Raw genomic sequence first — 17,518 nt, 5'->3', positions numbered from 1 at the left:
CCGCCAGTCAGAGTTGGCTCAGGAGGGAAAACTCAGTCCATGCCCCTCTTTGCCCTTTTGAAGCCCAAGGAATTAGCATTTTATTCTGGAGACAGTAACTGGAGGACAGTCTCCCCCACCCGGTCACCACCACTGAAGGGGTGACATCATCACACACACGATTTTTTGGATGATTAACCTGGCAGCAGAGCCTGGAAAGGACTGGGAGGGGGCAAATATTTGAGGCTGGGAGACCAGGTCGGTGGCTGTTGAAACAGCTCAGGAAGAAGTGACGACAGCCACAATTAGGGACGTGGCAGTGATGATGGGAGAGCAAAGGTTAGGAGAGAAGCGAGACACCTTTTCAGGGTAGAATCGGCAGAATTCGGAGGCTCACAGGATGTTGGGGGCTGGGATGGGGAGACATCTAAGCACTCAGCTTCAGAGCTGGGAGGAGAGTTCGGGCAGAGGAAGGTGGCTCCAAAGGAGACCAGGCTTCAGAGGAGTGGGTGGGGAATTTAGCTCTGGACTGTGTGAGAAGCTGGCCCCACATTCGGGGGGAGATGCTCAGAAGTTTGGACATGTGGAATCAAGGTCAGGAAAGAAGAGGAGCTGGAAATATATACCTGAGAGTCATATCTGCAGATGGTGGTTGGAGACATAGGAGTCGATGAGAGCGTCAACGGAAAGAACAGGAAGGAAGCAGGGGGAAGGGAGAGCAGGGGGGAAGGCGGGAGAAAACAGACTCCGGCTCGCTGAAGCTATGACAGAACAAGCTGCTTGTATTTATCCTCCCAAGTCTGATGGTCCCCAGCCTATTGGAAAATATCCACTGTCATGTACTAAGAGCCTCTGGTAAATGTAGCACCCCACACCGCTCCTCATCAGTTGGGCTCAAGAAAGACGTAAACCCCAGACATGAGCTGATAGACCTCATGGCTGTTCCTTGTGGACACTCAGGTTTTTGTTGCTATGCAGACACCCAGACACGTAAGCATATAGGAAGGGTACGAAGGAAACCCCAGTTGTAGCCCTGATGCAGCCCTGCGGTCTGGGTGCAGAGCAGGGAGGTTGCCCAGGGGTGGCCCAGCCCAGGCTTCAGGGGCACGGCTCCACTGCTGGCCAGGCTATCCACTGACTGCCAGACCCTGGCGGACGGCCAGGTGGCTTTGTGGGCCCGCAGCACAGTGCCCGGGACAGCACTCTGCCACAAGGGGCTTGCTGACCCCTTATTAGAGCATCCTCCTTGGCCTAAAGACTGAAATGGGGGCCCCATCAGGTCTACCCTGAAACCTGCTGCTCCCAGACCATAGATGCAGAATGTTTGGGACCCTGCTTGTATGTGCTCATGGACCCCTTAACCCTCCCCCAGTATTTACCTGGTTTAAGTGCCTGGATGGATCCCAAAACAGGCTGCTAAAGCCAATTAAAAAAAAAAAAGAAATTCTGGGGATGCCTGAAAGGCTTAGCTGGTTGAGCGTCCAGCTCTTGATTTCAGCTTAGGTCATGATCTCAGGGCGGGATCCAGCCCCACGCTCAGCGGGGAGTCTGCTGGAGATTCTCTCTCTCTCCCTCTGCTCCCCCCAAAATAAATAAATAAAAAATCTGCAGAGATGTATTGTGGGAAAAAATGCTTTAATAAACGAGGTAACAGTGTAAATTCACAGACAAAGGTAAACTCCTATATGGATGGCCTGAATTTTCTTTATGTTCTTGGCTGTCTTTTTTGTTTTTAAGATTTATTTATTTTAGAGAGAGAGAGAGAGAGAGGGAAAGAGAGAGAGTGCACATGCACGCTTGAGTGGGGGTGGGTGGGGAGGGGCAGAGGGAGAGAGAGCAAGAATCCCAAGCAGACTTCCTGCTGAGCTCGGGGCTGGATCCCACCCTGAGATCATGACCTGAGCCAAAATCCAGTCTGGCACTTAACCGACCGAGCCACCCAGGCGCCCCTCGGCCAACTTTTCCTAGCCCTCACTCTTGTCCTCTGTCCTGTGGGAACTCTCCCAGCAGGAAAGCCCATCCCTCTGGCCCCAGGCCTCTGCAGCTGCCGCATCCCTGCCTGTCCTCCCCTGGGTCACTGTTGTTGCCCCTTCCTCCTCGAGCTCCTGTCTATGGGGCATTCCTGGCCTTCCTCACCACCACCATCTTCTTGGCTGCCTTCGGGATCCCTTGTGGCCAGGAGGAACTTCTCTGCCTGCAGAGGCTTGAGTCCCATTTCTTGGTGGATGACATTGCTGCCCTCCTGTGGAGGGTCACAGCTGCTTTCTTGCCAGAGGTGTTAACCATGCTTATTGTGGCTGGTGAGGGCATTGTCTTTGTCTTTTAAATAACCAAGGCTTTGTTTGCCCTTCTTCCAGAGACGACAGCTCCTTCACTCCTCCCAGATGTCACCCTAAAATGTCCATAACGATCATCACTTTTATGATAATAGTAGTAGTAAGAACTAACAGACTGCACTTCCGTTCTAAGATCCACCTAAGGAGAGCTCATTTCATCCTGACAATGATCTTATAAAGTTGAGATAAACATTATTATTATCCCCATTTCACAGATGGGGAAACTAAAGCTCAGAGACATTAAATAATGCGTCAAGGTCCACGTGAAGCCCTGAATGCCTGCAGCTTGGTAAGCCCTAGCTGCCGTATTATTTCTATTGCTAATTCATGTCTGCCCCCGACTGGCTATGATCTAGGGAAACGCACCCTGTCTTTCTTAGTCTTAGTTTCCTCACCTGTAAAATACGAATCATCTGTAAGCTCCTTTCCAATTGTAATCTTCGTGCTCTTTGGTCATCTTGTTCCTGCTTTTCCACAGAATGAGTCCTGTTTTCCTAGGAAATCTATCTTTCCAGCTTTTCCTGGATTTTGCAACGAAATAATTGCTTGACTGCTCTGGAAGCTTCCAGAAAACAACTTGAAACAATGCTCAAGGGGCTCCCCTTTCTATCAGAGGGCTTTGGAGTCACAGCTACCTCAGTTGTCTCCAAAAGCCTTCATTAAACCAGCGTTGTGAATAATAAATCAATGTGTTCCAGTCTGAATTCCCTCTGGGAGAGGCAAGAGAAGAGATGTGAGAGGTCAGGTCGGTCCTCAATCACACTTCCTTTCTGGTCAGATCCCCTGTCTCCACTGCATTAAGCTGACGAGACTCCACCACCCTGGGATTTGGCCACAACAGAGGTTAGAATCAAGGGCTTCCCCTTGGCCATCAAAGGGTTTCCTTCTCTTGGAAGAACCACAGTGATGAGGGGTGCATTGGTTTTGCTTCTTGATCTGTTGCCATTTATAGGAGATTGAAGTTTGAGCCCCTAGCCCCCCAGAGTGATAGGCAGGTCCACGGGCTGGTGGCCTGGGCTGAAGACAACTGTGCAGGCAGGAGGTCCTCTGATCCCGTCTTGCAGAGTCTAATGGAATGACATCTCAGGGGCTCTGAAGTCTCTGATCAGAGTGCTGAGAGACAGAACGATAAGAGGCGAAAACTGTCTTTGAGTCCTGCAAAGCACAGGACAGTGTCCTTGCCAAACCAACACAGTGGAAGCCTGCTGGGTATTAATAGCAACAGCTAACATTTATGGAGCGCTTACAACGTACCATCTGCTGTGCTGAGCACCATTTAATCCTCACAATGACCCTCTGAAGTAGGTCTTATTATTTTTATTGCCGCCAACACTTTGTAGATGAGGACACAGACTAAGAGAGGCTGAACTACTTGCCCCGGGCACACAACAGTGCCCGGCTCCGATGCAAAAGCTGCCCACACCCCATCCACTGCACTCTACTGCTGTCCTCTGGGGTCCTTGGGGCTAAAGACACCCCAGTGCATAAGGGGACCCAAGGACAGCAGCTGAAATCTTGCTTTGGCCCCACCTTTGGGCTGGGTTTGCAACTCATGGGACCTTTAGTCCCAGGGCTGGGTCTTGGTGCTGTGGGTTAAAAGCCTGCTATTGGTTATTTAGGGAAATTGAGCCTGAGGGAAAGAGTTTCTACTGATCTCAAAGAGAACTCAGGACACCAGCATGCAGATGCTAGCGTACAGGGTGACCCACACCAGCCATCTGTACATTGATCTTTCCTGGTGGATGGTCTGCTCAGGAGACCACCTGGCAGACAGGCACATTGCTCAAGAGATATTTCTACCAGTGAATAACTCTTCTGTTCTCTAGGGATCTTCCTGCCTGGCTTATTGGTACTGGTTTTTGGAATTCAGGGTGTTTTCTTTTTTGATCTGTATCCGTGATATTCCAATATATTCTTACTCTCCAGTTTTTATTTTCCAACATTTCCCCTTAAGACCCCAAACCTTCTGTCATTGCAACACTGCTTTAAAGGGTGCCTGGCTGGCTCAGTTGGTTGAACATGTGACTCTTGATCTCGGGGTTGTGAGTTCGAGCCCCACGTAGGGTGTAGAGATTACTTAAAAAAAAAAAAAAAAACCCACACCGCTTTAAGAAAACCATGATAGAATTTCTGAGATTCATTTTATTTTACACCAAGACCTTAAAATTCCTGTCTTCCAAAGAAGAAATGGAAAGAGAAGTGGATTATGAGGCAGGAAAACTGAATGCCAGATCCAGCTCAGCTCCCATGGAGCTGTGTGGTCCCGGGCAAAGTCAGCCCAAGGAGTGAGTGGACTAGAGACTCTAGTGGACTCACTAGCATGGACTAGTGAGTGGAACAGTGAGTCCAATCCATCTATTTTACTTCTTGGCCTGGGGGAAGCTCAGCACATACTCTTGCCAGCCGTTGGGATGGAGAGGTAATTGAGACTCCTGGCTAGAGACTGTGGGAGGAAGGAGGGTGTCAGGGCTGATGGCCAGGAGGGGAGATCCACCAGTTCCCAGCGACAGAGGGGCAGGTGTCCTGGCTACTTCGTAATGAAGAGCTCCAAGCAGCTGAGTGGTCACCACTGAGACCCCCTCAGAAGAAACTTCCTTGGCCGACTGCTAGAGGGGGCTGGACCGTGAAGCACTTGGGAAGTAAGAATGGGACCCAAGATGAACATCGTTGACGCAGACTTCTCTTCAGGTCATCTTCATGTCACTTCTGAGCATCGTGCTTGCATCATGCGTAAAGGTAGTCAAGGCAATTTTTTTTTTTAACCTTTCTGCTGTTGACAGGTTGATATTATAAATTACCTTCTAGAAAAATCATTGCTGACCTAGAGATCTGGACTTCCAGGTCACGTCAGGGATATTTGCTATTTTTCTGTACTTTCGGTATTTCAGAAATTCTCTCAGAAATTATACATTTACACAGATAATCATGTCTATGATAACAAAAATGTCAATTCTCTTTGCCTTTTGGCTAGGATTATATCATTAGCTTGGCATGGTAACACTGGTTATCTCATGCTAATATGAAAAGTTGGTTGGCAGCGATCTCTATTTTGAATAACTAATAAGTAGGGAAAAGACACTTGCATGCACTTGTCATTTACACCCTGCCCTGTTACACAGCGGTGTGGGGGTGACTGAATTACTGCTCCATTTTTTTTTTTTTTAATTGTAGAACATCTTTTACAACATTGGGTCTTTGTAGGAAAAACCTGGTGAAGGAAGTACGAGGGCATGAAGGGTTGGAGGGCTCTTTGTGGTTCATTATCTCTCACCTAAAAGGGAGGTGGGGGTTGAGGGTCAGCAGAAGACACCTAGAGGCCCTTTAGTAGGGATTGTACTTGGGTTCAGCTTCTTAGACACCCCTCCAACTTAAGGGTGCAGGGACTTTTTTCTAGTCACTGGCAAAGCCATCCAGATGGTTTATATTCCCCTGGGTTCTTTAACTGACCAGTTCTTTAAATTCTTAAGGACTGACTTCACTCCCAACCTCTCTCTCTAAAACCATATCTTGTAGACCCGTTACCCCTGGCTTCTCTGAACGACTGTGGCCCCTTTGTTCTCCACCCCACTTAGCAGGTAATTAGGCGCTGCCTTGGTGTCTTCATTAGATGCTCCTTTGTTACCCATTTCTGCCAAGGCCTCATTGTAGGCTCCTTCCACGTCTTGGTAGCAGAAGGTTTGATACAGTGCTATAAATACCTTATCATTTTACATTTACTATTCCAAAATGCTTTAGTGGTCATCACCACACATGATCTTCACATCAGTTAGGTGAGGTAAGGAGGAAGATGCTGATATCTTCGTGCTACGGACAAGGAACAAAGACTCAGTGAGGTTAAGGGCACACCTGGAGCCACCCAGCGGGCGGGCGGTGGATCTGGAATGCGTGCCTTCCTGATGTCTCAGTTTCTTCTTAGTGTGCTACATGTTATCTATGTAGGTAGCCAAGTGCAGTGGCTTTTAAATTATATCGCCTTACTTGATAGGACTACAACAACTATTTCTCAGAGGGTGTGAGTGAGTTCTTACTATCCCCATTGAGTGGGTACGGGGCTAAGCTTGGAGGTGGCAAAAGTCATAGTACAGGTTTCTTTGCCTAGCAGACTTCTTTATTTTTCCATCTGTTACCTGGGCCAGCCAAGGACTGGGGAGCGCCCCCCATGGCCCTACCTTCCTGTTCTGCCAAGAGGATTTGCAAAAATAAAGCCACCCAAGGAAAATGAAGTTGCCCAGTACCCAAGGAGAACTGAGAGCCGTTGTCTAAAAAGCAGTCTACTTTTGCCTTGTTGATCCAAGCTGCTTGCTGATGGAAGTTTTGCTGGTTTGTTGGTCTCTGTGCCATTTACTTTCGAGTCTTTTTGGTCCCTCACTGCTCATGTTAAGCTCTAATTCTGGCTTCACTAGGGCAGTCAGTTTCTACCCAAAGCCTCACTTCCCTTCTCAGTCAGGACACAGGGCAAACCTGGAAGGTGAGGATTGACTTGTGCCCCTCAAAGCCTGCAAATCCAAGCTCTGCCATCCCCAAGGCAGAAGCCCACTCCGTTAACCAAAAGGAAGATTTTAGCTGTTCCTTTAAGTTGGCTGCCAAGTCCCAATCCCAGACCCCCGACATACTAGTATGCACCCTCCTGGGAGACGGAGGAAGGAATTGCTTCATTTCAAGGCAGCCAAGTGGATAGATGGTGGGAAGCATCTGTTTCGGAAATGCATTTCTCACAGCAAATAACATTTGCATGATAGTGCCTGCAAATATCACTGTGGCATTTGCTAAGTTAAACACAGTGCCTTTGCTTGCCTGATCTTCACCTTGCTTCAGACCCAAGATGCTCCTGGGGTCTGGGAGCTCCAGCTTGGGGAGGCACTCTCCCCTTAGCTCTGTCTTCTGAGGGTGGGACATTTCCTCGTCAACCTGGGAGGATACGTCTCTTGTACACACAGAATCCAGGTTTTAAGCGAATTCTGATCCTGGTGGTCCAAGACATGGAGGCAATGGCAGTGACCTCTTATAGTTTCTATTTTCTGCCTTTCATGAGCCTATAACACATAAGATGGATGATAGGCCTTTTCTACATATATTTTCATTATATATCTATAGTGCTATACCACCTGTGTAAACTTTCCTCCCCTGCCTTGTGTTGAAGTTTTCATATATGTGCATTGTGTCCTCCAAAAGATGGTAAGCTCCTGGCCGAGAGAGACTATATCTTTTACCATGCTGAGTCATCTGTACACGTCAATATGCTATGTTTAACTGTATGTGCATATGTGTTTGTGTAAGATCATATGAGCATAAAAAGGGTATAAGATCATATGAGCATATGGGAGGGTACATAATAGGTTGTTAACACGGATTATCTGGGCAGAGGGTGGCTACTATGGATGGAAGGAAGAGGAAAGTGGGAGTGGGTGGTTAAACAAAGAAAAGGACAAAAAAAGACCACATTAAAAAAATTCTTGACACATCAGTTCAACTTTGTGGGGGGGCAGAAGGGAGAAAGCCAAGATGGTGAATCAGCAGACCATATTTACCCACCTATGTAAAATTTCATATATGTTTATGTGCCAAGAAATTAACATAGAGTACAATTAAGGAAGGGAAAAGAAGTATTATGCACATAACATTCAATAAATATCTGGTGAATGAATGAATGCTGAATAGTATGTGATATGTGATAATTTTATAGATTTGGATTTTCAAGGAGCTATTTAGTTGCTAATGTTACTATGACACGTGCAATGCTCGCAGTGTGTTCTCATAATCAGAATCACTAATGCCTTCTGTTTCATGGGTAGGATAGACTCCCCGGGAGAATCCTACTTTATTTTATGGTCATCCTGTTCACTGACCAGCTGCATTAGAATCAGCTGGTATGGTGGCCAGAAGTGGAAATGACAGGGTCCCAACCCTGGTATACTGATTAGCATTGGACATGGGGAGAAGTGGGGAGGCAGGGACTGGGCGAGGGGAGGGAATTGGGAATCTACATTTTAACAAGCACCCTTGGTGATTTTTATGCTCATTAAAGTTTCAGAGCCATTGCTCCAGGCATGGCTAGCTGCCAAAGTGGTGCACTGCTTTTATAATTAAGTATTCTTCAAACAAAACAAAGATTTATTATTTAGTATATTTAAAAAATCATGCCTCATTGTCTGACCTTTCTTTGTTTTATTGCCAGTATTTAAAAGACCTAATTCATGTGAACTTTCTAACATGTAGATCAAACTTCGAATGGATCCATCTAACTTGGGGGAGCCATATTCCCTGAGCTGAAAATGTCTCGGCACTTTCTCCTGTACCAGTTTTGTGTAGTGGTGACCTGCCCTAGTGAAAACAATCTCAGGTCTTCAGTCACCCTAAAACAAATTTCTGGAAACAAAATGCAATGTATCGAACATAAAAAAGGCATGAGGATAATAGAAAAACGCTTCATGCTTTTTAAAAAAATGTTCGATATATATATTTTTTATATAAGATCCATACTCTTAGCACCCAGCTTTGTCCAGTCTTTACATTTTGCTATGCTTTCCTCAAATATGTGTTTTCATAAGTAAAACATGGTAGAAAAATTGTCTACCCTCCCTGACCCATCCTTTTTCGCCTCTGCAAAGGTAGCTACTGTACTGAATTTAGTGATTTTCTTCCCATAAATATTCGTCTATTTTTTACTATATGATGTATTCATACACAATTTGGTTTGACATATTTTAAACTTTATGTAAATGGTATCGTATGGGATGCATTTCGCTGCAAATAGATTTGTTTTGTTCAGCGATTTGCCTTGTTGACGTATACAGCTCCAGCTCATTTACCTGCTCTGTAGTATGGCCCAGTGCCCCGCGATGTTGTGTAGTAGAGAATGGTAGGGTAGGATCACTAGCGGGGCCACAATACTGTGCTGTAGCAGCTCTGATTTTATCTAGTCTTTTTTTTTTTTTTCTTCTGATGTACATTTATGTTGTTACCTTTTTTTTTTTTTAACGATGATGGGTGATGTCGAAGTGCATTTTTCGTTGAATTTCTCCTGCTTGTGTGAGGATGTTAGGTCTCTTGCAATGGACTTGTGGGCTGTAGCATATGTGAGTCTTCAAGCTTTAACAGATACTGCTAGATTGTTCCAGAAAGGAATCGCACCAGTTCCCATAACCACTTCTTGACTATTCCAGCAAGGTTTTCCTCTTGTGGCCTCAACTTTGAAAGCAGAAAGCAGAAAACAGATATATAAGCCAAAAAAAGAAAATAGCTTTGAGAATGCATTTAATTATCAGTGGAACTTACCCCAGACTCTTCATTGTCCAATCTGAAGGCGTTTCTCCCGTGTGACCACCTCCCTTCAGCTCTGGTGTGGAGGCATTTGGGAGTGGGGCTACAGAGGCGTACATGTGAAAGGACTTCTCTGAGAGTTTAAGAAGAACTGGGCAGCTAGGACATACACTATAGATAAAAGTTAATTATTTAAATAACACTTTAGCAGAAAGAGAGAAGAGATATCACTGGATAGTGCTGATTCATCATTGAATGAGTTGCACCTACATTAATTCTATAGGAGTTCTCAGGATGGGGAAGTCAGAGCCTGGGTGATTCCAATTTGCCGTAGAATGGTTTCCTAGCAACCATCACTAGATGAGAATCGGCTAACTCTGCTTTTTGAAGCAGACTTTAGTCCCTTAGAAAAAAAGGAGTCAAATAAATGCCAGCTTAAAGTAGAATTTGACCACGTAAAAATATATTTGAAATATATGGCTTTTGAACAAAGATCTAAAGTGGTTTCCTTTCCCAGAACCTAACAAAGGGGGAAGTGTGGGAGTGGAAGGGGCACCAGATTGAGGGACCTGGGCATCTGACTTTCCCAGAAATTGGGGTTGGACACTGATGAGCCAAGAGAGCAGACCAGCTGGGGGCGGGGCAACAGAGCCACAGGCTTGGATTATGGAAGCGAGCAATTTCCTCGGCACACCTGGCCCAGGAAATCTTAGAGAGAGCTAAAAGGTGGGGAAATTAGCCATTTGGGCATGAACCCTAGAGACTTGCTCTGTTTTGTCTCCAGAGGTTAGCTCCAAGGGACCAACATCATGTATCTCCTGACCTAAAAAAAAAACCAAAAAACAAAAAAACCCAGCATTAATTGGACAGTCCATTTCTATTTCTCTTACCACATCTTATGACCTCTGATGGTGACTGGTTGGAAAAGGAAAGATCTCTGGGCATTCCCAGGAAGAAGGCCCATGAGGGGCCTGTTTCTGTAGTTCGAACTTACTATGGGCTTGTGGCCCCGGCATCCAAGAGAACCTGCCAGAGGAAACGGTCATCACTGAAGGACAGAGTTTCCAAAGCAAACTCTCAGCTAGGACCACATCAGGGAGAACATTTCTGGGGCTTTCAAATAGAAATGGAGACTCACAGAGTTCTAGTTTTGGAAGAGACTTTTATATATCGAATATATAGTATATAAAAAAATAATCCTGCCTTGCTGTTTGGAGTTATAATTGTACCCAACTTCACCTGAAGAGGAAACTGCCTCTTTACCTTCCTCCTTCATACAAAACAAATGCTATTAGATATTCTCAGAGATACCTATAAGAAAAGGCAGAGTTTTTTTCTTTAAAGCTTAGTCAGTAAAACTGGGAATAAAATATAAATGAAAAACTCCTGAAAAAATTCTTATTATTCTTAAAATTGTGTAAGGTTTTTAAGATAAGATAAAATCTAGAGTTGATAGAATTCTATTAATGTTAGATCACCTTGGTGCAATTTTCCAGCACTATAATTTCTGCTGCATATCAAATGTCATTGAAAGTCTTTAGAAATCAATGCTATGCCAATTTGGGAAATTTATGGACAAGTGTTTTTTTCAAGATGGTGGACTAAGTCGTACAATTACCCTTGAGGTGTTCCTTGATATCATTTTTTGATATACCAATTCTTATTAAAAGTAGTTAACTTCTTTGAATGTAATTATGGTGACAGATATATAAAAATGTAAGTTTCCAGCCCCCACCAAAGCTGGTGGGTCTTCTGGTTTCTGACATGTGAATTTAGCCTATTCTGGTGGATACAGTGGTATGTTGGGGCTGGCTGTCTTCCCAATTCGTGTTCAGTGATATATTGGCACCTTGGAATCAGCCACGGTGCAAGTATTTATACCGCTAAAAGTGGCAAACACAACAAATCAGGGCTTTTATTGGAGAGCCGGTTGTTAGAGATTTATCATCACACCCCTGGGCAGATGTCACCTCTGTCATCACAGTGAATAGTGAACCCTAGGCAGACATTCCTTTTATTGCCATTTGTGTCCAGCTCACGTGTGCCCAGGGCATAGACTTAATTTTCCTATTGTCCAAGCAAAATACAAAGGGAATCTACAATCACTTCTTCAAAATCAGAAAAGGAATCTACAATCACTTCTTCAAAAAACATGTTTTTTAATTTAAAACATCTCAAAAAGTCTCATAGAATCCATTCTGGGATTGACTATTGGGTATAATATTTTGTTCTGTGTGATTATCTACACCAGTAGAAACCTCTGTTTGCATGGATTATGGAGACATCTCTGGAAAGCCAATTCAATCTTCTTGAATATTCCTTATTTATCTTTCACAACGGGCCCAGCCTGATGACCCGTCTGCCTGTTGGGGAGCAGCGGCCCTTCACAGACCCCCCAGAGGACCAGAGAGTCAGAAGTGCCTTTGATTCATGCTGCTTATTAGGAGCTTAGCTCCTTTAGTGCTACGCATACTCCCTCCTGCTGGTTAAATCCCTTGTTTTTTCCTCTTGGTTGCCCTAAGTATTCATCACATATGGGTAGTGTGCTAGGTACTGGTCTGCTGGGAAAACAGGAAGTGGTTTTTTTCACTAAAGTTAGGAGCCAATCCACCATGATAAGGATTTAATGAGAGGTTAGAAAGAGCCCTGGTGACAGGTATATGAGGAGAAACCTGTACCCGGTCCCATTGGAATGTCAAAAGTAGCTGATACTGAGAGACCTGCACAAGGCCCAGTATTTTTGTTACGTTTTTGCTGCTGATAGATTCTTTAAAAAAATAGCAATGAAAAATGTGCTGTCACTTAGACTTTGAGATTAAGTCCCTTTAGGCAAAATAGATATCTATCTTGATATATCAAGATATATCAAGATATACCTCCCACCCCAATGGTGGTTGACTAAGAAACAAATCTCATCCATCTAACCATCCCTCCATCCATCCATCCATCCATCCATCCCAGGATAATTTATTAAACATTACAAAATCCTAGGATCAAGTCTACTCAGGCTCTATGGGAACCCCTTGCCTATGGGTAGACAGGGATCTGGGGGTTAGGGGTTGTAAAAGACGGGAAGACTTCACCTACTATCTGCTTATTCCTCCAGGGTGCTGGTTGTTGTGGAAGAACAAGAGGTCTTTTCCCATGAGAAGTTTTATTATGGAGGAGGAGCCACCGTGTCATCTGTGGTGACAGGGTGGAGATGTTGATTTTACACTTTTTGCACATTCCACTCTCTCTAGGCTTTAAGTAAGGTGACTTAAATAAGAAAACAAAAATTCAGAAGGTATTAAAGGAACCACTGATGTCAACTTATAAGCCCTTCTTAGATCTTCATTCCCAGCTTCATAATGACCAGTTGTCTCTTTCTCTCAGGGAGGGGGAGGGAAATGACCACAGCAGAACCATAATCTCCCGCACAGCTTGCCCCTCATACCTGCTGACCTACCACATTCTGGGGGCACAGGGCTACCCCAGCCTCTCCATCCTTCTGCAGTTGTATCAGTCTTTGTACTATGCTTACTGACTCAGAAAAACCCAAGCAGAAATAGTAATTTGGTGGAGGATCACGTTCCACGAGTTGAGTCTCATGCTGTGCTGGTCCCATAGATGCAATTAGTTACCCAACAGCAGAAAACTTGTTCTGTTGTTGGCAGGTACCTTGGCACATTACCCATAGAACAGATGGCTACTGGTTCCACAAATTAGATTTCCAGATGATTGTATAATAGTGTGTCAACCGGCCACTCCTGCCTTGCCCTTCCTGCCTCCCAGATAAATGGGAGTGAGTCTATGTAAATGTACTGACTTCCTACAAATTAACCATTTCTGTGGGTGGGAACACAGTTGAGACAGGGTCGGAGGGAGGGCAAGGGAGCCTGCTCTTTGAAAACAATTAATTAATCCTCAATGTGTATGTCTTCTTGCCCTTTCTCTCTACTCCCCATTCCAATTTTCCCAAATGTTCTATGCACTGACCTGATGGCTCCTGGTCTCCCTTCAATCTGCTTTGATGACCAGGTTGGGAGGGATTCCCTTGCCCCAGGTCTGCACTTCTGAATCATAGTGATGCAGATAAGAATCTTTCCCTAATACTAAGGGGTGGAACAGGAGGGGCTTCTGCAGCAGACCTGCTGTTAGTCCTCCCCTGCCTCCATACTTCCTTCTTTTTTTTTTTTTTTTTAAAGATTTTATTTATTTATTTGACAGAGAGACACAGCGAGAGAGGGAACACAAGCAGGGGGACTGGGAGAGGGAGAAGCAGGCTTCCCGCCGAGCAGGGAGCCCAACTCGGGGCTCGATCCCAGGACCCTGGGATCAGGACCTGAGCCGAAGGCAGATGCTTAATGACTGAGCCACCCAGGTGCCCCTCCATACTTCCTTCTTAGAGGTAATGCTTCTGCTGTGTGTTCTCCCTCCCACCCCAATGGTGGTTGACTAAGAAACAAATCTCATCTCCTTTCCTGAAAAATGAAGAGGGAGGGATCAGGAAGCAGAATAGTGTCAATGCACTGGCACTACGGTGAAGGTCTAGGCAGTCTTGCAGAGGGCCTCAGAAAGGTGCTGGCTCCAGAGTTTAGTTGGTCACCTTCTCTTTGGATTCTACTCAATCTGAATTTTTTGAATAAATTTCCCTTTACATTTGCATAGTTTCTCTGCAGCCAAATGATTCCTCTCTGGAACGTCCCCCTGCTCCATTTCCTTTCCCAAAGGAAAATCACAGAAACCATGTCACTGTCTTGGCTATGACTTATTTCCCAAGCCCTGAAAAGTCAGCTGACCACCCCTGTACCAAGCAAAACATTCCTGAGCCAGAACCACAATCAAGTTCAATTATGAAAAAGTGGGACCTCATCTGAAGACCTTTCACCTGTGCTCTATCTACTAGAGCAGCTACATAGCCCATGACTTGGAACCATGACACAATGTTCTTTCCTCCAATGGCCAAAATGACAGTGAGGAAGGGGTTGTACCTCTCTGTCTTGGGCTTGCCTACTCAGTGGTGTTTGGATCATCACACTAATGGGATAAGGTACGAATCATACCCCTTGATTTCCTTCTTTTCATAGGAAAGTGGTTTACAGTAGAGAGAAGTGTCTCTCATGACAGAAGTCATTTGGGACGTGACCATTCCTCCAGCAAGGATGCAACTGGGCTCAGGCTTGAGGCCTGGCTTTGGTGGAGAAGCGTACCTGGAGGTGGGCCTAGGAAACACCTAGACAGCTGGAGAAGAGGTTTGTCTTTTGGTTTTGATTATTTTGTTAGATTGCTTTTGCTTATTTGTTTCCTCACATTTTTAACAAACCTGTCTGGCAAGGTGTGTGCCAGGAGCCCATTGGACTCAGTCTTCCTAAAGGGGATGGTTGGCATTGTGAATAGTATGAAAGTGACCTTCCAAACTCCCGGCATATGATGGGACGGAGAGCAGAAGCATCACTCACATTCTTCTACCAGGCTCTAGACTTGGATCTTTGAGGCCAAGCCCTGGTCAACTCAACCAGTGGCTACCGTCTGTTAACTGTTCAGAGACAGTCCTGATATGAACCACTGGGGAGCTGCTAGCCAGCCTGTAGAGGAACTTGGGGTAAAGCAATCTCTGTCGTCATACTGTATTTGGCCAAAGGCACACTAAAAGTTTAGTGACTTGGGGTGATGAGCCTGTATCCCCCTGTACGTAGCATGTTCTTTCTGTGTGTTTGGTGACCAGCTAGCTACAAGTGATGTCATTGTCAGGGACGTGCTAGGCCACGTAAATAATCCCCTTTGGCCAGAAATGTGTGAGTTTGTGGTTTATATGAGGCAAGGCAGTGAGGTCTGGTCCTAGGGAAGAAGCCAAGCAAACTGCAAAATGATCGTTTCCAGATGTGTCCAGTTTCAGTATAGAGTCTGCTACCTCAAGCAATCAGGCTCGTGCCCCCACGACTAAAGGCTTGCTGAGTCTTCAGTGGGCATTGGCTCTTGTTCTCCTGGCCTATGTTCATTTATCTGCTTTAACTTCAAGCTGACCTGTTGTTCTCTTCCTTGACATCCCTAGGAGTTTATGAGCAGATAATAATGAAATTTAAATAAGCATCCAGTTGCAAAATAGGGGGAAAAAAGGACAAAGACTCAGACCCTAGGCCAGGCTGTAGGTTGCTACAGATCAAAACCAGGCTTCTCTGTACTACACACAGTGGGACTGTGTCTGATTGGGGGCAAGTGGCTTGCCCTGTTCTGTTTCGTGGTTGAGCAACCACACTTAACCTTTTCTGGCATAGAAGTGCCTTTTGGCCTCAAACTCATGACTCTTTGGAACGCTAGCGATTTAGAAAGTGTTATCTCTTCAACTCACTACCTGAAGGAGGAACAAAATCCTAATGGCATGATTAAAAAATATACAGCTAAGGCAAAAACGCATCAAAGGATGAATAAATCCTAAGGTGTGCAGTAAGTTCAGGACGAGATGGTTTTATAGCGAAATGTCCAAGGCCCAGCCACTCTTGCCAGATGTTTTCATGTAGCACCACACAATTTAAGGACTGGCATCTTGTTGCTATCTCCAAAGCTGCCTTAGGCCATTTGGGCAGGCAATGTCTATTGGGTGTTTGCTTTATGAAAGGCGTGGGATTAAGAGCTGAGTGGGGAGAGACAGAAAGGAATCTAAAGATCCCGTTCTTGTACTCACCGAGTTTGCAATCTCACTAGGAGCTATCCTGCAGGTCAAACCGTTTAAAGGTAGTTCTATGAAATCTTAAACTACGAAGTACTAGTAGTACCAGGGGGGGTCATGGAGGAGAGGGACCGAGACAATGAAAATCCATCCATCTTGTCTGGGACATTTCTTAAACATATTCTGTGTGAAGATGCATCCAACTTAACTCTAGGAAACAAACTGAGGGTTGCTGGAGGGGGTCGAGGTTAGGGGGAAGGGGTAATTGGATGATGGACATTAGGGAAGGCATGTGATGTAATGAGCATTAGGTGTTATATGCAACTGATGAATCACGAAACTTTACATCTGAGACTAATAATACACTATATGTTAATTAATTTAAAAAAAAAGATACGGCTCCAACTAAGTCCAGGATCTAGCCGCATCGATATGAATGTCACATGAGGGGCTCTGATCTGCTTAACTGCTCAAACACCAATGGTGGGTTGTGAGAGGTTCCATCAACATCACCTGGGGACTTTCACTGATGAGGCTATTAACCAAGAACTCTGTGTTACCAACTTCTTTTCTCTTTGAAGTCTTGTGAGTTGAGTCTATTCCTCACCTCATTGTGATTGGACGACATCATTATACACCAATAAGCTGTTGTCACCCTTTTACCAAGAATGTGTGGGAGGTTAGTGTTCTTGTTGGGCATAAGGGTAATCATATATCTGAACATATGTGCGTGGGAGAGAGTATATGTGTGTATGGTAAAGGGTATGGATTTGAACACTTACGTACATTTCCTGTGACAGGATAAATGGCCCCAATAAAATGTGAGTATTTTAATTTTCAACACTAGTCCTCATGTGGCTTTCTATTTCTTCCTGTGTTCTTGGCTGGCAATTCAAGGTAACTGGCACATATGGGCCTTGGCTTGTTGATTCTGGCCTCGTGAGCCAAGGAGCTAGGCTCCCAGGAGGTTCTGTTGATTTAACCAAGTGAATAACATGCTTTGCCTCTTATTTTTTAAAGTACCCTTTCATTAAAACAGCTAATCACATGCATTTTCTAAAACTTTATTGCTGACTCTTAAAGATGGCTGAATTTTAGAGCAGTAATTAAGAAAACAATTAAGAACCTATGGGGTATTATGCTAAGAGAAATAATTCGACAAAGGAAAACAAATACCGCGTGATTTCACTTATATATGGAATCTGAGAAACAAAACAAACAAACAAACAAACAAACAAAACTCATAGAGAGAGACCAGATTGGTGGTTGCCAGAGGGGAGGGAGGTGGGGGTGG

The sequence above is a fragment of the Zalophus californianus genome, chromosome 6, assembly GCF_009762305.2.
Source record: "Zalophus californianus isolate mZalCal1 chromosome 6, mZalCal1.pri.v2, whole genome shotgun sequence".
NCBI lineage: Eukaryota > Metazoa > Chordata > Mammalia > Carnivora > Otariidae > Zalophus > Zalophus californianus.
This window is presented reverse-complemented; position numbering follows the sequence as displayed.